At 41.5% G+C, this 23200-nt stretch overlaps 1 protein-coding gene across 3 annotated transcripts in view; it reads left to right on the top strand.

The window, feature by feature from the left end:
- Positions 1–23200, top strand: part of LOC105480004 (phospholipase C epsilon 1) — a 348142-nt gene that overhangs the window by 62314 nt on the left and 262628 nt on the right. The gene's annotated exons all lie outside the window — the stretch shown is intronic.

The following is a 23200-nucleotide window of genomic DNA, read 5'->3' as shown; positions in this document are numbered from 1 at the left end:
TGGAATAAGCCACTTGCCGTTTCTGATTAATTGCCTTGGATATACTTTTAAATCCTCCTGCTGAACCTGAAGCGTACTGTCCCAAATAACGCTTTTTGAAGAGAAAACTTTTGGAATGCCCTTCATTTCTTTGAGTTTTCATAAGAGTGGAATGTGTTATACAGGCGGCCTAGTGAGCAGTTAAGAGCTGGGCTCTGGAAGGAGTCCCGGCTCCACTGTTAACTAGCAGTGGAGCCTTCAGCAATTTACTTAATCTCTCTAAGCCTCAGTTTTTCTCACCTGTATAATGAGAATCATGAAAATAACATCTAATCTAGAGAGTCATGAGGATTGGGTATCTGAAAAAGCAACATGGCACATATAAATTGTTCAATAGATTTTAGCTGCTGCTATTGTCATTATGATCTCTATGACTACTAATCATAAGAATGAATTGTGAAGATCTTTAGTACAGGAATGTGCTCTTTATGTCTGAGCAAATATTTTGCACATTGCCACAGTCTTTATTTGTTAGCACGCATGACATTTTTACTTTGCTATGTGGTCATTTATAGTCGGTTGCCCCTCCTAGATTGTAAGCCTCCTGGCCGAAGGGAGCAGCTCTTCTAGATTAGCCTTTGCATGCTCCGGTAGACTCAGAATGCCTTGCATTTAGCAGGTCCTCAAGAAAGGTTTATTGAATGCACTGGGAAGTTATAGGTGGAGGGCTGGGATCCAGCTTGCTCCAGAATGAGGTCTCTGTCTCAGAAATGTCCTCACAGCAGTTGAATAAGGGCCAGGACTAGGGTTTGGGATTTCACATTTCAACCAGGAATTGGAGCTGCCAAGATGCTAGTCACAATAGTGAGAGCCAGCCTTCCAGTCGCTGAATGAAGTTGAAAAGTAGAACAGATTTGGAAAACAGAAGTTATTTCATTTTTCAGGGTGGCCAGATTAGTTTTTCTTCATTTTTTAAAATTGTATATTTTAAATTATTAAAAAGTAAATGGTTCAGAACTTGAGATTCAGATTTGTAAACTGCCGGAATCCAGGTTGAAGAAACAGGCAGTAAGAGTGTCAGTAGAAATTATCAAATCATCAAGGGAAAAATGCAAGTCTGAGAGTCTCCTGACATAATTAAGGAAGTGAGTCTTACAACTTGAGGGATGGGAACAGGCAACTCCCCGAGCTTCAGCTGCAGATGAAGTCAGCGCTGCTGATCTTCCCGCCAATGGGAATGAAATTAAACCTCAGCAAGTCAAAACAATGCAAGTTTTGCGTACAGTTCTGTAAACAAAGAGGTGACAGATCCTCCCTGCTAAGCCCTGGGCTCCAGGAAGGGTTTGGAGAAAGAGAAACCCACATTCGGGCCAACTTCACAGTTACTCCTCTTCCCCTCTGATGGCCAGTGCTATCTTTACCTGAGCTCATCTTTACTGAATCTTCCATTTCTTTATTCCCCCCAAACCTCTGCTTTTCAGTGAAATCAAACTATGATTGCAGTTAGGAATTCCAGATGTCCCCACTGTCATTCTCAGACACAACAGTGTTTAATAATGTTGACCAGATAGATACCTTCTGTATGTCCAGCACTGTATAGGAAGGCTGTTTGATTATGACCTCTGTCTACCCCATGATGCATTCTTACTTTTGAAGCCCTTCTCCATACCCTATAAGCCATTTAAAATATAACTTTGCTTTATGTTTTTGAAGGAATTTTTATAATTTTGAGGTCTTCTTAACAATAATTTATTTGGTTCCTGTGATTTCAATTGTGTTAAGTTTCCAACCAACCAGGTAGAGTGAACTTGTGGTTAAGTAGCTCACATAAATGTTACCTTTAGGGGGAATTTCGTTTGTTAATCTTGATACTGTTGTTTTCCTTTAATATTTTAGCTAATAAGTTATTTCTTTGGTTCTTAATCACAGGCCCTTATGATTGTTATCTCTATGAGTACTTTAATGAACAAGACAAAGCAGATCTGATTTTTGCTGTGGTGGAGCTTATGGTCTAGTGGGGCCTTCCTTCTGTCACGGCAATTAAAGACACATCGCTAAGTGCAAAAAGACATCACATGGAAAGATGGAGAGCCCTCATTTCTCTAGTCTTTTAATACAGCAGAAAAGAAACAGTACATAATGTGGTGGTCTGCTTGGTAAAGGAGTCTGATTAGCTATTTAACCAAACCTATTTTCTCTTCCTCTTCAGCGCCCAGCTAGACCATATTTCCAGACTCCCTCGCAGTTGGATGCATCCATGTGCCTGAATTTTGGCCACTGGAATATGGAAAGAAGTGAAGTACACCATGTTCTAGGCCTAGTCAATCCTATGCCCTCCCTCTTCCCATCAGCCTGCTGGAAGGGAAGGATTGGAGTTTCTGGAATAGATGGCGGGCAAGATCTAAGAAGCCTGCTTCCTGAATCTGAGCACCTCCAGGTGACTCAGAGAACAAGAACTAAACTACTTTGTGAAGCCTCTGGGAGAGTTCAGGGTTTATCTCTTATAGTTGTTCGAATTAATAACATTCCCTCAGTCATTAATAACATTCCCTTATAGTGCTTTGCATCTATTGGGGTGGACAGATACAAAGTAATCACCCAAATTATTTAGGCAAAAGAAAAATGCCCTGTTCAGGCCAGGTGCAGTGACTCACGTCTGTAATCCCAGCACTTTGGGAGGCCAAGGCAGGCGGATCATGAGTTCAGGAGATCAAGACCATCCTGGCTAACACCATGAAACCCCATCTCTACTAAAAGTACAAAAAATTAGCTGGGTGTGGTGGCAGACGCCTGTAGTCCAGCTATTTGGGAAGCTGAGGCAGGAGAATGGTGTGAACCGGGAGGCGGAGCTTGCAATGAGTGACAGAGCGAGACTCCCATCTTAAAAAAAAAAAAAGACAAACGCCCTGTTCAGTAAGACAATACAAGGGCAAGCTAAATGGATTATAGAGTCGCTTTTAAGAAGTTGAAATTTCAACTGTGATCTGAAAGAGGAAAATGAATTATTTTATTATAAAGGAGGCAGTATAATAATGAAGATAATAATTGGTCCCATATGATAGAGTTGTTCTAAGGATTAAGTTAATGTTATGTTTTAAATAAGCTAATATTAATTATGTATATTAATAAATCAAATGCACAGAACATTGCCTAAATTGTAAATGTTTATTATTTTTGTTGTCTGACTTTTATTTTTTGGAGATGGAGTCTCGCTCTGTCACTTGGACTAGAGTTCAGTGACGTGATCTCCGCTCACTGCAGCCTCCGCGCTGCCACCCATCCTCCCCCACCCCCCCCCACCCCGTTCAAGTGATTCTCCGGCCTCTGCCTCCCGAGTAGCTGGGATTACAGGCACCCACTATCACACTCGGCTAATATTTTTGTATTTTTAGTAGCGTCGGGGTTTCACCATGTTGGCCAGGCTGGTGTCAAACTCCTGACCTCAAGTGATCTGCTCGTCTTGGCCTCCCAAAGTTCCGGGATTACAGGAGTGAGTCACCGTGCCCAGTTATTGTCTTACTTTTGAGTTGTACTTCCTAGGTTTAAGTCCCAGCTCTGCCTCCTACTTGTTGTAACCTTGGGTAGGGTACTTAATCTCTCTGATTCTCATTTCTTCACCCATAAAGTATTGATGGTAATGGTACGTACTTTGCAGAGTTATTTATGGATCCTTCCTCAGGGCCCAACGTAATATGTAACAAATTTATGGCCTTTTCACTTGAAGTTGTTTTAGGCTCCATAGAGATACTCCAAGATCCCTGTTCAGAGAGACCTTGCTGTCATAGGCACAAGGATTAAATAACCATTCAAGGCATTGTGTAATTTCATGTGAATAAGAGTGCTTGTATCACTGTTGTGGTCATACGTCAATCTGAATGATCAAAGGACCTTTGACTCCCTTCTGAGGTGCTGCTCAGTTGAATAGTCTACATGCCAGTAGATTACTGTAGTATGGCTATTCTATGGATATCTGTAGAGCAAGATCATCTTTTTTAGCAAACCCTTTTCTGTGTCAGTTGGTTTGAATTCTCTAAAAACTAGAGATTTATTATTTTGGTTTCATTTTAAAAATGCAGCCTCTTGTGTTTAAATTTATACAAATTACTCTTAGATTTAGTCCATTTTTAAGGCCGGGCGCGGTGGCTCAAGCCTGTAATCCCAGCACTTTGGGAGGCTGAGACGGGCGGATCACGAGGTCAGGAGATCGAGACCATGCTGGTTAACACGGTGAAACCCCGTCTCTACTAAAAAATACAAAAAATTAGCCGGGTGAGGTGGCGGGCGCCTGTAGTCCCAGCTACTCGGGAGGCTGAGGCAGGAGAATGGCGTGAACCCGGGAGGCGGAGCTTGCAGTGAGCTGAGATCCGGCCACTGCACTCCAGCCTGGGTGACAGCGCGAGACTCCGTCTCAAAAAAAAAAAAAAGATTTAGTCCATTTTTAAAAGAGAGGATTGAAAAAAAGAGAGAGTTGGATTAGATAAGTGGTTTTCAGATGGGGTTGGAAGAGCCCCTAGAATTTATGGTTCTCTTTGTCAAACACCATGTAATATAAAATAAATAACAGTACAATTATGTACTAAAGTACATACCTTATTATTCTTTTAAAGTAATTGATTTTTCAGATTTTAATATGTTGTGTCTCTATTCAAAAAAATTAAAAATACAAAAGAGAGAAAAAAATCTGTAATCCAACCACTAAAGGATGCTTAGTGTTAATATTTGGTAAATTTTCTTTCAATTTTCATTTTATGCATATATGTTTTTTTCCCACAAAATTTGAGTCTTACCAAATATAATGCTTTTTTTCTTAGCCTTTAAAAAATAATGACATTAGTGAGATAACTCACATAATATAAAAAATTCACCCCTTTTAAAGTGTACAATTCAGTGATTTAATTTAGCATATTCATGGAGTTGTACAATCACAATCGTAATTAATTTTAGAATATTTTCATCATGCCAAAGAGAAACTCCATACCCATTAGCGGTCACCCCCATCCTCTCCTTTCCCCCCACCCGCCAGTCCCTGGTAACTGGTAATCTGGTTTTTGTCTTTATGGATTTGCCTATTCTGGACATTTCATATATGGAATCACACAATGTTTGGCCTTTTGTGACGGGCATTTTTCACTTAGTGTAATGTTTCTAAAGTTCATCATGTTACAGCATATGTTAGTACTTCACTACTTTTTATGGCTGAATACTACCCGGTTGTGTGGATATACCACTTTTTATGTATCCATTCATCAGGTGATAGACATTTGGATTGTTTCCACCTTTTGACTGTTAAGAACAGTGCTTCTGTGAACATTCATATGCAAATTTTTGTGTGGATATATGTTTTCAATTCTCCTTTTATATATACATCTAGGAGTAGAAATGCTGGGTCATTTGGTAATTCCATGTTTAATATTTTGAGAAATTACCAAACAATTTTTTAAAAATGGCTGCACTTTTTCATTTTTATAGGCTGTTTTTTCATCTACCGTAATATCATGATCATATATATATGTCATTAAATTTTCTTTGAAAAAATTTATTTTCCTTAAAATGCTCATGACAGATTATGAAAATATGTTTAATAACTGACCTACAGTCCGTCATATGGTTATGCAAGCAAATTAATCATTTTCCTAATTTTGGACATTTTACATTATTATTATAAACAATGATACAATGACATTTGTATGCATGTCTCTTTCTTTAGAGTATGTAGAGGTGGAGTTATGGGGTCAAAGGGTATAGACATATTTAATATCCTTGATACTTTGATGCCACACTTTTCTTCCAGAAGAATTATCAACCTATACTTCCACAAAACTGTGTCCTTTGCTAACTTTTCTAAAGAGAACTTAACAAAAACTTATATGTATTAGTTCTGTTACTGTATAACAAATGACCTCAAGTGTAGTGGCTTTAAACAATAGAAATCTATCATCTCAGTCTCTGTAGAACAGAAATCTGGCATGGTGTGGCTGTAATCTTTGCTCGGGGCTAAAATCAAGGTGTCAGCTGGGGTTGCACTTCTCACTCGGGGCTGGGATCTTCTTCCAAGCTCACTTGTTGGCAGGGTTCATTTCCTTCTCCTACTTTCTATTCATTAAGTTATGTTCTTTTTCTGTGAATTAGGAAAAGGTACACTTTTATTCTATTCACCTTTAGTAGTTAAATACCTATGCTCTGCAGGCATGACATCTGAGAACCAGTGAACTAGATTAATTTTAAGAACCTTCTAGGTATAATATTTTCAGTTTGTTAGCTATGTGGCCGTCTTTTTGCAATAGAAACCCAACCTTAACTGAATTGCTGGTCCTTCAGGGGGACTCCTACAATTAACAATGTCAAAGAGACATTTTTTAAATGGACAGTTAACATTTCTTTTGCTTGTTACTGCATGTTGAAATACTTTTTTAAATTATCAAGTGCTCCATAAACATTAGCTCTCATTGTTGTTGGCATGTATATTTTGGGGGAGTAGTGTGCAGTCTCACTCTCATCCCCTTTTAGGATTATGCCTGTCTCGGAATTAGAAATGTCAACAGCAGAGATACCAATAATGGTAACAACCTTTCACAAGTGTGTTCTGTGGAACTCTAGCCCTGCAAAGTATTTTCTTGAGCAAAGCATTCCATGATAATCAAGTTTGGGAAACATCATATTTCATATTCCTATTCCTTCCACACCCCTCTGAAAAGTCATAGGCGTATGAAAAAATTTGTTTTAATTAGTAGAGCAAGTTTTCCTTGACCATGGAATGAGCATGCTGTGGGCAATGCTGACTTATGCGTCTCCCTCCCTTCATTGGTCAGGTTAAGCAGAGTTGACTGGGTCATCTAAATGCTGGGTGATGATTAAGAGCTCAAAGTCCTGGGTTCTGGTGTCCTAGAGCAAATCACCTAACTTGTCTAGGATGCTAATTCACCCTTGGTAAAATGATGATGGGGAATTAATTACACATTTTAAAGCCTCAGTTCTAACATTATGGGATTCTATCATTTATTACAAAAGTATAAAGGAAAAATTTCTCATAAACACAACCTTGCAAAAAATAAAATAATAACAAAAACCATGGCAAAACCAAAAAATAAAAATCATCTGCTGGACCTCTCAGGAGCGATTGGATCGTGAGAATCTTTACTCATGAATTTTTGCATAGTCACATAGTGTAGACACACGTACCTGTGGGCATATAGTTTGTGATGTTCTGTCTAAAATTTAGAGGTAAAGTGAAAGTTTTACTTCTAAATTTTACTAGATGCATTGAGATCTGGAGGGGCAATGAGGCAGACAAATGGAACTGGTCAGGCACGCACATGGGAAGTGGGACTGAGAAAATCACGGTTGCTTTGCATATCAGAAATATGTGTGTTACATGCTAATCTTATTTACTCATGCACTAATGCACTGGGCAGGTACCTCTCTACTCCATTTAACATAACTTCTACCTTGTTTGAGGGTAAATTTATTAGTGTTTCAAAACATCTGACATTTATACTACTTTTCTAGCCCTATTCTATTTCTCTTTTAGTGAATGTAGTGAGTGGTTCCTGTTTCAACCCAAGCACTTGGCATTCACGTCTTGCTTGCTCCTTGGTGGCTTCTGTTTGTTAGTTTCTATTGTGGCTTTTGAAGAAAGTACCTGGGTTTGATTAAATTTGGTGCACTCTTAGATTATATCAAATTACAGTGGAAGTGTTATTCGTGTTTTTTGTTTGCTGTCTTAAAAAGGCAGCTAAAAACAATATCCACACGGACAGGTCTTTAACTTTCATGATTTTGATGGCATGTGGTATGTAGGTCAGGATTAGGTGATGTGAGAGGCAGTGTGGCTTTTCATTAAGGCTTGCTACATACTGGTCTTGGTCAAGTTTTTTGTTTTTTGGTTTTTTTTTGTCTAAGCTTCTGCTCTTTAAGCTGTGTAATGGAGATACTCATGCTACTTATTTCATTATGTGTTCTAAGACTTCAGTGAGGTGATACGTGGATACTGTGCTAAAGGCACACAGTTCTTGGTATCAAGTAAGTATTCAATACACTGGGAATACTATTTTTATTATTATTGGAAACGGAATTATGTGAGGCCCACAACTGATAGGACTGGTTAGAAATTTTAATTTGTATAGAAAAGAGTAAAGATATGAAAAATAAAAGAGAGTGTGGGAAGCAAGCTTAGCTTGCTCTAAATGTCTGTTTCTTAGTTTTGTGAGCTTGGCAAGACTTTACTTCCCTGTGCCTTGAATGAGTACTCTTGTGGCTTGCCTTACAAAAAAATTCCAAGGATTAGTAAATTTATATTGAACTCCTAGACTCTCTGATTGCAAAGTAGGAAATATTTTTTGCAGCTGTGATACATTAACGTTAGCATGAACCCAGGCACAATTACTGGACTTAGGTATTTTTTTCTGCTGTTATTTAACTTTTTTTTTCTTTTCTTTTTTTGAGGGAGAATCTCACTGTGTCACTCAGGCTAGAGTGCAGTGGTATGATCAAAGCTCACTGCAGCCTCAACCCCCCAGGCTCAAGTGGTCCTCCTACCTCATCCTCCCAAGTAGCTGGGACTACAGGCGCATGTCACCACACCCAACTAATTTTTGTATTTTTTGTAGAGATGGGGTTTTGCCATGTTGCCCAGCCTGGTCGCGAACTCCAGGGTTCAAGCGATCATCCACCCACATCGGCCTCCCAAAATGCTGGGATTACAGGTGTAAGCCACCACGATCATCCTGCCCTTATTTAACTTATGAAGCCTTTCAGCATTTCTTAGTGTCCATACTGAGACTAAGCAGGTACTGTACTGCCTCCCAGGGGTTCAGCGAGGAGGAAACTGTGGGGCAAGGGCACTGGATGCTCAGCATGTCAGGTTTCGAGCAAAACCTGCTTTTTTGTTGTATTTTGTTTCTTTCTGATCAGAGCGAAATTTCCACAAAACTTCCTTCTCACTTAGACAAAGCTCAGGAAACCAGTTGTGTAAGAAGATTATAACAGGATGTACTGCAACTGAAGCTCTTCTATTGGAGATGTAAAGATTAGCTTAAGCAGGTAATCAAATGACAGTTCCCTAGGAGTCCATGGAAATGGAAAAGACAATAGCAAACTCATACTATGAATCTGTGGATGGGGACTGAAATGTACTAAGGGCCAGGCCCTTAAGGAAGGTGTCCAGGACAAATGAGAAGCTCCTTGATGGTTTTTCATTAACATTACACCAAACAATAACCAGACTTTCTTATGATGTCTATACCATTAGCCAAAGAGAAACTGACTTTTATACTTACATGATCAAGAAGATAACTCACTGTCTAGGCATGGCTCATGCCTGTAGTCCCAACGCTTTAGGAGGCTGAGGCGAGTGGATGACTTGTCAGGCCAGGAGTTTGAGACCAGCCTGGGCAGCATAGTGCAACCTTGTTTTTACTAAAAAAGAATTAAAAAAAGAAAGAAAGAAAAGAAAGAGAGAAAGAGAGAAAGAAAGGAAAGGAAGAAAGAAAGAGAGAGAGAGCGAGAAAGAAAGGAAGGAAGGAAGGAAGGAAGGAAGGAAGGAAAGAAGGAAAGGAAGGAAGGAAGGAAGGAAGGAAAGGAAGGAGTTAATCCTTAGGATTTCCTGTCTACTTTTTGTTCAGGCAAGTAAGGAAGTGAGAGTTTTATCCAATGTACTTAAATTGTAGCACACTGAAAGCTCAAGTGCAGAAACTAGTTTTTGCTGTTACATGCCTCTCATGACACCATTTGGAGGGACAGCTCATGGGAGGAGTCAGCAACCCAAGTTAGACCAAAAACCCCTGAGCCAAACTGCCTGAGATTGAATCCAAGCTTGACCTCTTCCAACTGTGTGCCGTTGGGCAAGTTTCTTGACCTCTTTGTGTCTCAGTTTCCAAATCTTTAAAATGGAAGAACAGCAGTATCTATCTCAGAGTTATAAGGATTAAAAGGATTAATAAATGTATAATGTTAAGAACACTACTTGATGTACATAGTAAGCACTAGATGCGAGTTAGCTACTATTATTTTGATAGCTTGGTGATTACAGGTGTTGGTACTGGACTCAGATGGCCTGAATTTGTATCCTTGCTCTCTTACTTGTGAGCTGGCTTCACACAGTTACCTAACTTTTTAGTCTTTATATTCGTTAAATGGTTAGACTTCTTCCTTATTCTTTTTTCATTTTTGGAGGGGGGATCTCATGATGTTGCCCAGATTGGAGTGCAGTGGCTATTCACAGATGTAATCTTAGTACACTAAAGGCTTAAACTCCTGGGCTCAAGCAATCCTCCTGCCTCAGTCTCCCAAGTAGCTGGGACTGCAGTTGCACTCTAGTCTGCCCAACTCAAATGGTTAGACTTTTTGTGCCTATTTTATTGGACTTATGTGAGAATTAAATGAGAATTTGCAGAGCACTTCATAATTCACACCATGTCTGGTATATATTAAACATTCAATAAGTGTTAGTTATTGGTTTCTTGTTTTATTGTGTGTTTTTTGTTTTTTGTTTTTTGTTTTTAGATTTCAGAGATAACACAATTAGCCCTCAAGGAGAATATTGGAAAATCTGAGAGTAACAACTTTTGGGGGCTTATCTCCACCTTCCATTGCTGGAAGATTGTTCCCAGATTTGTGTGCTAGCCACTGAACGACATAGTCAACTGTTGTCTTTCTGAGTTCACCCTCCAGAACATGGTGTTCTGTAGCAGATCTTGGCAACACATCAGGTTCCAGGAAAGTACATGAATCATGATGGGACCCTTTAATCTGTACCTCTGAACTTCATAAAAAACATGTGATTCTATTAGCAGATCCCTAGCTAAGTTCCATCTTCCATGCTGTTCTTACATCCTTTCATCTCCTCTGTTCGCCCACTGGCACCCACTTTCCATTGCTTTCTCAACACTTCGCTGGTCTCCATGTCCAAGCCTCTCTTCCTGCTGGCTTTGACCCAATCCCCAATCCTTTCCCACCTGGACTCCTCTCCCACATGCTCCCTTCCCAATGCCTCTTCTTCCCATTCTTCAGAACACCTCCTATGCTATGCACAAGCTCTGTGTACTTCTGCCTCACTCACCACTCTCCTTCCTACTCTTTTCCTTTATGGTGCTTTTGTTTTTAACTGAAGACATCACATACTCTGCTGTCTTCCCACGTGGAAGTCCCACTTTCTTCTATGGGAAAGGGGGGAGGATTTTAGTTCCTCATCGCTCTGTGCTGAGAGTGGATGATTGAACTGTCACCTTCTCCCTAACTCTCATGGGATGTTCATGTCATTTTCTGAGGCCCTTGCTATGGCATTGCCACATCTCGTTTCCACCATCCTAGATGGAATATTGACAACAGAGCCTGGCACATAGTAGGCATTCTAATATGTACCATGTGAACAAAATAAATGAGTGAGTGAATAATTGATTCTTCCTAAAACGTTTTAGCAGCTGCCACACTTCTTTTTGCCTATCCTAAGCACATTTTCTTGTTCTTATTTATTGATTCACTGAATAAACATTTATAGAGATGCTAGGTGTGGCTTGCCCCTGGGAGTACAGTGGCAAACATGATGTGGTTCTTCTCTTGGAGCATGCCATTTAGTGAAGGGAAGATATATTACATACATAAATTAATTACAGTTGTGAGAAGTATTTGAAGAAAAAAATGCAGGGTTTTATGGGGCCTAACATGTGGGTGATAAGGGTAGCCAGTGAGGGCTTTTGTTAGGGAGTGAGGTTCAAATCTGTACTTGGGAGGCACTAGTAATTAGTTAAAGTCAAGGAGGGTGGAGAAGGAGGAAAAGGAAAGAGAAAGAGTGTTTCAGGCAGAGCAAGTTGCATGTACAAAGGTCCTGAGGAGTGAAGGAGCATGGTACACATTGAAGGGGCTGAAAGAGGACCAGAGATGCAGGGGCAGGAATCGGGGGAGCAGGTGAGGGTACTGAGAGGTGGATAGGGGTCAGGCCTAGGGGCTTCAGCACTCATTTTGTTAACCTTGATATTTCTTAACATCATGGCTGTCCACTGTGTACAAAGGACTTTTGCTCTCCATGTTTTTACACATTATACATTTCTATCCCTGTAAAAACTCTTTGTCTTACCTTCAACTCAGAGTGATCACAATGGTGAGTTTGGAAACAAATTAGTCATAATAAATCAGGATAGTTGGACAATTAAGAACATGAGCTTTGTCCAGACCCGGGGGCTCAGGCCTGTAATTCTAGCACTTTGGGAGGCTGAGGTAGGTGGATCACTTGAGCCCAGGAGTTCAAGACCAGCCCAGGCAACATGGCAAAACCCTCTCTCTACAAAAAAATTAGCTGGGCATAGTGGTGCACACTGTAGCCCCAACTACTCAGGAGGCTGAGATGGGAGAATCGCTTGATCCCAGGAGGTGGAGGTTGCAGTGAGCCGAGATTGTACCACTGCATTTCAGCCTGGGTGACAGAGCGAGACTCTGTCTCAAAAATAATAATTAAAAAAAAGAGCATGAGCCTTGCAGAGGCAAAGCTGGGTTTCAGGTCCTAGCCTCGTCACCTTGCTGCTAGGTGATCCTGGGCAGGTTTGACCTGTCTGAGCTTTCCTCTGAAAATGAGGACAATAATCTTTACCATATGGATTTGATAAGATTAAATAAACAAATGTGGTAAAAGTGCTGAGTACAGAACTTGGGTTGCATGAATTGTTCATTACATGGCTGTGCTTATTGAAGGTCAGGGAGCATTCAGAGTCCCTGTGCAGTAAGAAACAGAGTAGCCCAAGCCTTTTTTCAGCTGTGTCCCACCTTTTCCTGGCAGAGCCCTGAGCAATAACTGGGGTGGGAGTTCAGGTTTATTGATGTTTTATTCTGTGACTGCTTTCTTAGGGTATGAGCCAAAGACTTTTTCTCATTCTTTGTTCTAAACTCAAGAGTATTTGGCACCAAGTTTAGTCCTAGCCTTTGTTTCTCACTCCTTAGGGAAACTATCTATTCTTCCTGTTAGCTTGTGTCTGCCTCCTCCTATTTTTACTGTCTCTGGCTCTCACATCACCTAAGCCTGACTCCCCATATTTTTATTTCCCGCCCCAGCTTCTCACCCAACTCCTGCCTTCACCTGTCCTGGATTCTGGACCTTTGTATCCCCTGGTCACTGGAACCTGATTGTCTTTGTTTCAACTATCCACCAATCTAGTCCCAGACTCTTGGATTGTACTGGATTGGTGTTACCATTTATTCCTTTTCTTCCCTTTAACCTCTCGGCTCTGGAGCCACAGCTCATGTCTGACACTTGCTTTATGGAGAAACTTAAACCTTGTTTTCCAATCTTAGACCCAGAATTATGGCCAATCTTCTCTTGGCCTTATGTGCTATGTGCAAAACCTTATGCTGTTGCTGCTTTTATTTCTTCCTGGATGAGAAAGACATGACCTGTGGATTCTCATCATGAATTCTACAAGCCTCATTCTGCTGTACTTTAGTCAGATTCCAGGCATGAGGCTTATTGCATCGTATTTGCCTACCCCCATGAAATTATGAAATCTCTGCAGACAGCAGTTGTCCTTAATTATCTTTGTGTCTCCAGTATTTTGTTCAGGGCCTGTAATACAAAAGAAGGCCTTTAATTAATGGTTTTCAATATTAATTGGAAATTGTCACTCTGCCAGAAAAGACAAGGTCAACCCACAGCATCAGGGAGGAGCAGGACCATTGGCTGTTAGAGGGCAGCAGGGACCTTGGAATAATTCCAGAAATGGTATCTCAGCATCAAGTTATTTGGGGGAATGTCCCATGGTCATCTGACAGAGTCAGTGAGGTGACCAACCTCTATGCTTGGGGAAGACTTTCTAGATAACCATTAAGGCACAAAAATTAAATTGCTGTGTTTATAGCCTTTCCCCCTCCTTTAACCTGTTAAGGATAAGTATGTGTTTGCTTTGTCAGTGTCCTCTCTTTAAAGAGGCAGTATTTTGGCTAGCTGAGAGAGAGAAGCTAAGTTCATCTATAGAACAATCTATACTCTCAAGGGGAGAAGAAGAGGCACAAAAATCACAAAGATCTATGTGGAGACAGCAAACTTGGGGGAGGTCATTTTGCAGGAGAGTATTCTGCAGCAGCTAAAGGATGACAAGGAATTGGAGAGGAAAGGGAAAGGGTGAATAGGCCCCTCTGATGTTCTCTAGCAAAAGGAAATAAAAGATTTAGCTTGGGAATTAGCTTTCTCTATCTTTTTCATTGTTCTGTCCCTTGCACCAGGTACAATGCTTGGCACATAGATACCTCTCAGTTAATATTTATTCAATTAATTCCTTAAATAATGTTTGTGGCTGTTGGAATTGTATCCTTCAACAAATGATGCTGCCCAGACTACAAGACCTATACATAGTCACATGATTCACAGTGTTATGGGGCTTGGAGCATGATCTTTTGAGACCCTAACTCTGGTATGGTGGAGGTATTAATGGAGAGGCAAGGTAACGTGTACCAGCTCACTCCCAACTTCACAGTGAAGTGGCCATGCCCTTCTGTGCGTTAGTTCAGGACCAAGGACAGCATTCCTTGGATGTTCCCCTCACATTTTAATGCAGTTATTCCCATGCTTGTGTGTGATTTCAACATCCTGGGCCCCTTGTCTTTCCATTACACCTGCTCTGCAGCTTCCCAACTGGGATCAATCCAATACTGACTTCTCCACTTCTAGATATAGAGTGCTAAGTACTTCTGGAGAGAAATGACAAAACTAAACTTTTGGATGACACATAATTTCATGGTCTGTTATCTCAGCTCCACCAAGCAGTCCTAAAACGTCCCTTGTAATCACTTGTACCCTATGCCCACAATAGTATTCCAAACCTGCATCACTCCATCTATTCGCATCATTGCCTTTCTGTTCCGTCTCCATATATGACTTTGCCTCCTATTTCCAGGAGGAATTGAGGTTACAAGGTGTGAATTCCTTCAACTTCCTTTTTACACTCACTTTGCTTTCTTTGTTCACCCTTAAAGGAAAAGGTGTCCCTTGGCCTCTTCAAAACAAAACCCCCATCTCTGCTTCTGATTTTCCTCCCCAACCCTCAGGTCCTCTAGGACCAGACCCTGTTACCTCAGATATTCTCCCCTTCTTCTTGATCTCTGCTGGATCTTCCCAATATACTGGTTAGTGACCTGGACAACCATGAAATCCTGTCATAATCACAAGAACTTCTTATATAAAGATAGAGATTTGGGGACCCTATTTCTAGCTGACTGAATCAGAGTGTTTGGAGGTGGGACCTGGAATCTACATATTTAAACAGGATTCCTGGTTCAGAAAGCACCATTAAAAGCTCTGCCTTTACTCTTGCTGCCCTCAAACATCCTCCACCCAGGAGTCAGAAAGACTTCTTCATAATGCAAATCTGATCATCTCGTTCATTGCTTGTTAAAAGCCAGAGGTTTTGTTTTCTTTAAATAAGTTCAAGGCAGGGCACATGGCACATCAAACTGGACAATATGAAGAGAGTTTAATGCTGGTGATATTTACAAAAGTGTGGCAGGATGTGGGACACAAATGAGGCCTGAGCAACACCCCAGGGCTAGCAGCAATGGGCCTGAAGGGAGAAGGGGAGGGAGCAGTTATTTGTGCAATGAGAGAGGGCTGCTTGGCCAGATGTGAAATTAGTGGAAAGCGGCATCTAGCCTGCAGCAAGTGGCAGGAAAGTACAGAGTAAAAGAAATACTCCTCCCTCTGCTTCCTCCTTCTGAACCTGGGTTAGTGCTGGCCATTGGGTGAGGATAAGGGAGACTGTGGTACTGTGTTTACAGGCTAGCCTCCAGCCTCCAAAGCATGGAGCAGGTGGAGAAGGGAGGAGTATGGGTCTTGGGAAGGGGAACATGCAAACAGAAGTTACATACCATGGTTTCTAATCAGCGCTCCTAAGATAGGGGCTGAACCCTCATGTTGGCATATAATGCCCTCTTCCAGCAGGCTTTGTCCTCCTGCCTTGCACCCACCCCTGTAACCTCTATGCAGACTGTCAGGCTCTGCCAGTCTCAGGCTGTTTCCTTGCTCACATCTGTTTCATCTCTTTGCTCATGCAGTCTCCTATGTCTGAAATGCCCACTCTGCTTTTGTTCACCTAAAAACTCCCAAACTTCCTGCAAAACTTAACCCAAGTGACACTATCTCCATGAAGCCTGTCTTTAGCCTTCTCAGCAATAGAATTGGCCACTGCTTCCTTCGTGCTCCCATCATACTCCATGCTTCTCCACCATCGTAATAGCAGAGTTGACCCTCTGTTCTGCATCCTCGGATTCAAGCAATCACAGATATAAAATATTCGAGGGAAAAATAACAATTCAACAATAAAAAATAATACAAATAAAACAATGCAACATAGGAACTATTTACATAACATTTGCATTGTATGGTGTATTATAAGTAATCTAGAGATGATTTAAACTATACAAGAGGACATGTGTGGATTTTTGCGAATAGCCACTTTATATAAGGAACTTAAGCATTGTGGATTTGGGTATCTGAGGGGATCCTGGAACCAGTGTCCCATGGATACCGAGGAATGACTGTATTAACATGTATGGAATGCTTACTATATGCCTGGCACTCAGAAGTTTGCATGTGTTAACTAATTACATACTCACAATAACTATATTACCCCCATTTTACAGGTAAGGAAACTGAGGCACAGAGTGGTTTAGTAAGGTTTCACTGGATTACCAAGCTAATAATTAGTAGAGCCAGGATTTAGAGCCAGGCAGTCCGCTTAACAACTCTGCTATAAAGTTTCATGGCACTAGTACCACTCAACTGTATTAATTTGTTAAATGCCTATCTTCCCCTACTCAACCACAAACTCACCAAGGACAGGACGGTGTTTTATTTACCTCTTACTCACTACCCTCTTGCCCTGCCCCTGTGCTTAGCACGGAACTTGGCAAATAGGGAGTATCCAGTAGATGAATGAGGGAAATGAATGAGGAGTGAAAGAAAAGCAATCTTTTACAAACATTCCTTCTTTATGGTTGAGAAGGCTGCAACTCAGATAAGCTAAATAATTTGCCCTAAGTCCTAGCCTATGCTATAATTTCAATCCTGGTCTTCCCCACTACAATGCATGTCTTTTTACCCACCATATCAGGCTGCTTTCAAAAGGAACACAAAATTTTAATGCTATTCAATTGTCCCCAAATAAAAAATATGGCAAGCTGGCAAAATATTGGTTCAGTTCATGGAATTGAGGTCAAGATCCAAAGCAGAAACTCTACCTAGTGGCCAGGCATGGTGTTTCATGCCTGTAATTCCAGCACTTTGGGAGGCCAAAACAGGCAGATCACTTGAGGTCAGGAGTTCAAGACCAGCCTGGCCAACACAGTGAAAACCCATCTCTATTAAAAATACACACACACAAAAATTAACCAGGCGTGGTGGCACACACCTGTACTCAGGAGCCTGAGGCAGGAGAATCACTTGAACCTGGGAGGAAGAGGTTGCAGTGAGCAGAGAACACGCCACTCCCCTCCAGCCTGGGCAACAGAGTGAAACTCTGTCTAAACAAACAAACAAACAAACAAACAAAACTCTACCCAGGAGTAAGAAGCTAGAGCTGGTGGGTGAGGCTAGGGATATGGAACAGAAAGAAAGTTCTAGGTCAGAATTCAGGTTAATATCCAAAGAGTTGGGGTTTAAGAACCACAGTTCTGGAAGCAGAGGACAGACATTTGCAGTGGAATAGTTTGACGGCATCTGAGACAACCCTGCCTCTTTTTGAAGCTATCACTTGAGCAAACAGAGGGTGGCCAGGATTTAAGGAGTATGTCTTCTGAGGAGCGGGGTGGGGTCTAACCAAAGCCAGGTCTATAGGACAGCTCTCTGGGGGCTCCAGTTCTGTTATTGGAAATAAAGTACTAGTTAACTCAGAGCTCCACTGGCAACTCCTAAAATGAATAGAGAAAGAGGAATTTCTCCTTTCTCATAGAAGCCTCCTTCCTTCCATTAAAAACTGTTTTAAAGCATGCTCATCAAGGTTGGCCACTCTCCAAGGAGTGAAGTAATGTGTTGTACCCTACAGCCACAGGCATATACCAGCCAGTGGTCAGCTGTCACTGTGAGGTACTGTCAGCCAATTTTAAAATTGAAAAATATATGCTGTGATAATGACTTATCATCTTATCTGAATTTTAAATAGTTAAGATGCCTGGCTTGGAGTAGTAATGTATGCAATCAATCAATAATCCCTTATTTTAAAACATAAAGAAGGAGGCATACATGTTCTTATTAATAGAGGATCCGTTTTTATCCTTGCCCCACAATGAGTAAATGTTCAGCGTATATGTTAAGAACATTAGTGTAAGGGGTCCCCAGATGTTTGCTATTCCACTCACTCAACCCACCCCTCTCTGATAGTGGCTCCATCCTAAGGAGAAAGAGATGGGCTTCCCTGTCTTTCCCAGGAATGCTCATCTCCCAGCACAGGCCAGTTTGTTCTTCCTAGTGCCTCTCAGATGGCCCCTTCTCTCTTTCCTTTATTACCTTCTCAGTCTAGACTCTTAATTGTTCAGTTACTGGGTCAATTGCCTCCAAGGCATTTTCAGCATGGAGATATGCTTTTTGAGCAAAACTTCCAAGCCTGTCCACAATTTGATGCCTCTACACATTGAACAATTTTCTTGACTTTTCCTGCTATTCACTTTAATTGGAGGATGTTTTCACCATGGTTCTTACAACAGAAGATCTGGGTTCATTGTTTTTTCTATGCCTTCAAGCCATGTTTCCCCAGCTTCCATCTTTCCCCAACATACAGGCTCAATTCCCGTATCTCTTTTTTCTTCAAATCCTCCCCATCTCTAGGGCACTCTTTTGCCATGAAGCTTTTCTTGACTGTACTGGCCAACATTAATCCGCTTCTTCTGATGGCGACCTTGTACATGCCAGGCACCATGCTAGACACTTCATACCCAACCGCATGCTTAATCTTGCCAACAAATCTGGGAGGAGAGCTTCCCCTTTCACAGATGAACAAAGTGAAATTCAGGGAGGCTAAGCAGCTTGCTCAAGACCTGATAGCTAGTAAGTGCTGTGGCTGAGCCCTGATCCTGGAGTTACTGTGAAATTAACCCCTATTCCACCAAGACATAGCCATCCAGCTTGGGCCTGACCCATGCATGGACCAGAAGGGCTGGAAGGAGTGTCCTGCTCACACCCTGCTTCCCTGTCCCTCTCACACCATCCTGACTAGGGATAGTTTTCTCCAAGCCAGAGGCATCACTAAAGCTCTTCATTTTTTTTTCTCCTCTGGGAAGAGGAGTTCGTTACCTCACTTCTTACTCCCTGCACATTCCACCTCAGGTAGACGTTCCTGAAATATATGAACACATCTTAAGCCTCCTTTACTTTCTTTCTACCTTTGTCTAGTTACATAGAAGGTCTTCCTGGATTTTGTGTGTGTTTGTGTTTGGTTTTCATTTTTTGTTTTGTTTTGTTTGAGTCACTTTCACTCTGTGGCCCAGGCTGGAGAGCAGTAGTGCAATCATAGTTCACTGCAGACTTGAAGTCCTGGGCTCAAGTGATCCTCCCGCTACTCATCCTCCCCAGTAGCTGGGACTACAGGTGCATGCCACCATGCCCAGCTAATTTTTTTTTTTTTAATTTGTAGGGATGAGCTAGTTCTGTCTTGCCCAGGCTGGTTTCAGGCTGGTTTCAAACTCCTGGCCCCAAGTGATTCTCCCACCTCAGCCTCTGAAAGTGCTGGGAATACAGAGGTGAACCAGTGTGCCTAGCCTTCCTGTTTCTGTCCCCCTCACTGCTCCCCTCCCCCTCTATTTGTTATCACTCTTATTTGGTCCTGTCCTCTCTCTCAGTATTAACTCTTGTCTTCCCGTTTTTGTCTCTTTTAACCTTTCTCTTTCATTTCATTGCATTGAGGAGCTGAAAAACCCTGGATGGTGGTCGAGTAAGAGCTGCGCTCCAGGGCACTGTTCAGGAGGTGCAGCATCATTCTGCCTGCATTTGGCTCCCAGTTCTGTCAGTTTCTTACCTTAGACAAATGGCTAAAACTCTTTCTCATTTTTCCCATCTATAAAATGTGCATGAGAGAAGTTACTGAGGCTGAAGTGATACTCCTTTCATGTTTGGCTGTTGTTATTGTTTGCATTTGAATTTGAATGTTCTTGGACAGGGCCCATGGTCTCTACTCTTTACCTTTCCTGTTTCCACCACTTTGCCTGAATTACCCATTTCTTTTATTTGCTTGACTCCTATAGATATCTGAGTTTGTGACCTATATAGACAAAAGGGTAGGAACTCTTCAGAATGTCTCTTTAAAATTGCCATTTATTTCTTTATTCTCCTACAAATAGACCAGCTTATTTTCAAGCATCAATAGTGGCACTTACTTACATTATTTTTTGTTATGTTTCATCCCTAGAATTTCAATAAGAGTTTTCTGTCTTTGTTTCTCATGTAATGAAGAGGGTTAGATGAGTCTGACCCAATGGCACCAGGTGGCCTTCCTATTTGAGCTCTCACCGGAAGTGTCTACTCACTCACACAGATGCACGGGTGAGCGACGTGGAGATCACTGAAGAGCCCGTGATGCTGATGGGGGAGAGGGCGTTCATCACCTTCCCTCTCAGTAGCGGCTTGGGCCCCTCCTCTAGCGTTTCCAGCTACAGAGCCTCCTTTGTCAAGGAGCACAGGGTGTTTTCTTCCCCTCTCTGCCTCCTACTTCCTGCCCCATGGCGCACCATTTATCCTGGCTCCTGTCTTCATCCTTCCATATCCAGTTTCCCACCCCAAACTTCAAGCATTTTCTAGGAGTGTAACCGCTTCCCCCTCCCCTCCCCACCCCCTGCCCCGCTGCCAACCCCAGGCGGTTCATCATTGTTTCTCTTTAAATGAACGTTCTGGCACATACTTTTTTTTCGTCATGTCATTACTTAGATTTTTATAGACTAGCATAGTATACTAATCAGCATTTATATTACCTTTTCCATGAGCAAACATGTTTTGAATTCCAAATAACCAACTTACTTTATAAACTTCTAAATGTTACGTCTAAAGTTATATGGAGCTCAGTGAGGACTGGAAATTGTCAGGAATGGCTTCATGGAAAGTGGGGCTTGAGTTAGACCTGGAGGGGTCTGTAGAAGGTCAGACAGAGAAATATTCCAGGTAGAAGGGTGAAGATACAGAAGCAGAATTGAGATAAGACAGTTAAAAGCAGTATGGAGGAGACAGCATTTTAGATTCAATAAATAGAAGCCGATCGATCAATTTAGTTCATTTTCTCCTCCCTTCCACTTTAGGGTTTTAAGTGAAGAATGGCAATACTGGGCACATGTGCTATCCCCAGCCCACTGCACCCATGGCAGATGCTACTCATCATGACACTTGTTTTTCAGGAGTTTGTTACCGAAACACCAGAGGTTTGATTTAGGTCCTGCTGCTCCCACACAGAATGCCAATCACTGAATCAGCAAGCATTGCCAGGGAAGAAGGCTTTAATCAGTGCTGCAGTCAAGGAGATGGGAGATGAGGTTTCAAATCCAGCTCCTGGACTGACCAAAATTTATATAGCACAGAAGGCAGGAAAACAGGAATTAGGGAATTAATTATGGTGAATGAGGGATTTGGTGTCTCACTCTCTGGTTGTGGTGACCTAGTGAGTTTCAGTCCCTTGTCTGCGGGTTCAGTTCCTGAGGAAGGCACTCAGTGAAGACAAATACAAGTTTCAAGTGTTAAGGTGGAGGGTCAATTTTTATGTTTATTCAATGACCCATAAATATCGTTTCTATGGGAAAATTGGGTCAGTTTTAAGTTCAGACATGGCCTAAAAACTTTTCATAATGTATCATACCAAGCAATTATTTTTTCTATTATCTTTTTTGTTTTTTGGGGGTTTTTTTGTGGTTTTTTTTGTAGACAGAGTCTCCCTCTGTAGCCAGGCTCACCGCAGCCTCAAACTCCTTGGCTCAAGTGATACTCCCAACATCAGCCTACTGAGTAGCTGGAACCACAGATATGCACCACCACACCTGGCTAATTTCTATTTTTTATTTTTTTGTAGAGACATGGTCTCCCTGTGTTGCCCAGGATGGTCTCAAACTCCTGAGCTCAAGCTGTCCTCCAAAGTGGTAGGACTATAGGTGTGAGCAATAACACAGGGCCCATCCCAAACAGTTCTACCAGTTGATCAGAGTTGACACGCAATGTGAAATCCATTTTCTTTTTTTTGTTTGTTTGTTTTTTCGTTTGCTTTTTTTTATTGTACTTTAAGTTCTAGGGTACATGTGCACAACGTGCAGGTTTTTTACATACGTACACACATGCCATGTTGGTATACTGCACCCATTAACTCGTGATTTACATTAGGTATATCTCCTAATGCTATCTTTCCCCACTGCCCCCACCCCACGACAGGCCCCAGTGTGCGATGTTCCTCACCCTGTGTCCAAGTGTTCTCATTGTTCAGTTTCCACCTATGAGTGAGAACATGCAATGTTTGGTTTTCTGTCTTTGCGACAGTTTGCTGAGAATGACGGTTTCTGGCTTCATCCATGTCCCTACAAAGGACATGAACTCATCCTTTTTATGGCTGCATAGTATTCCATGGTGTATATGTGCCACATTTTCTTAATCCAGTCTATCACTGATGGACATTTGGGTTGGTTCCAAGTCTTTGCTATTGTGAATAGTGCCGCAGTAAACATACGTGTGCATGTGTCTTTATAGCAGCATGATTTATAATCCTTTGGCTATATCCCCAGTAATGGGATGGCTGGGTCAAAAGGTATTTCTAGTTCTAGATCGTTGAGGAATCGCCACACTGTCTTCCACAATGGTTGAACTAGTTTACAGTCCCACCAACAGCGTAAAAGTGTTCCCATTTCTCCACATCCTCTGCAGCACCTGTTGTTTCCTGACTTTTTAATGATCGCCATTGTAACTGGTGTGAGATGGTATCTCATTGTGGTTTTGATTTGCATTTCTCTGATGGCCATGATGATGAGCATTTTTTCATGTGTCTGTTGGCTGCATAAATGTCTTCTTTTGAGAAGTGTCTGTTCATATATCCTTTGCCACTTTTTGATGGGGTTGTTTGATTTTTTCTTGTAAATTTGTTTGAGTTCTTTGTAGATTCTGGATATTAGCCGTTTGTCAGATGGGTAGATTGTAAAAATTTTCTCCCATTCTGTAGGTTGCCTGGTCACTCTGATGGTAGTTTCTTTTGCTGTGCAGAAGCTCTTTAGTTTAATTAGATCCCATTTGTCAATTTTG

Source organism: Macaca nemestrina, chromosome 9 (genome assembly GCF_043159975.1).
Source record: "Macaca nemestrina isolate mMacNem1 chromosome 9, mMacNem.hap1, whole genome shotgun sequence".
Lineage (NCBI taxonomy): Eukaryota > Metazoa > Chordata > Mammalia > Primates > Cercopithecidae > Macaca > Macaca nemestrina.
The sequence above is the reverse complement of the archived record's forward strand: the minus strand, read 5'-3'. Positions and strand labels throughout refer to the sequence as shown.